Raw genomic sequence first — 378 nt, forward strand, 5'->3', positions numbered from 1 at the left:
AGAAAAACGAGAAGAAAGAAAGAGAACCCAGAGAATGTTATTTAAAGTAGTCATATTATTATGAATGTCTGACAAAGTTAGAGCTCAAAACTTATATAATTTGGAACCCTCCTTAGGAAAAAGAACACATTTCTTGTAAATTTTAAAAGAACATTGGGAACCAGCAGTTAGCGTAATGGCTATGTCACTGGACTCCCACGTAGTCGACCGCGGTTCGCGTCTTGGACCCGGTGACTTAAATCTCACACCGGGCGTGTGTGTGTGCGTGCCCAAGATCCCAAGAGAAGAATGGAGAAGGGATTGCGGCGTGACCATCCCCCCTGGGGGGTGATTTCTCGCTTTCTGTCTCTATGTCTCTGTCTGTCTGGCAAGCGCACG

This window comes from Tupaia chinensis, unplaced genomic scaffold (genome assembly GCF_000334495.1).
Source record: "Tupaia chinensis unplaced genomic scaffold, TupChi_1.0 Scaffold146961_1, whole genome shotgun sequence".
NCBI classification, from domain to species: domain Eukaryota; kingdom Metazoa; phylum Chordata; class Mammalia; order Scandentia; family Tupaiidae; genus Tupaia; species Tupaia belangeri.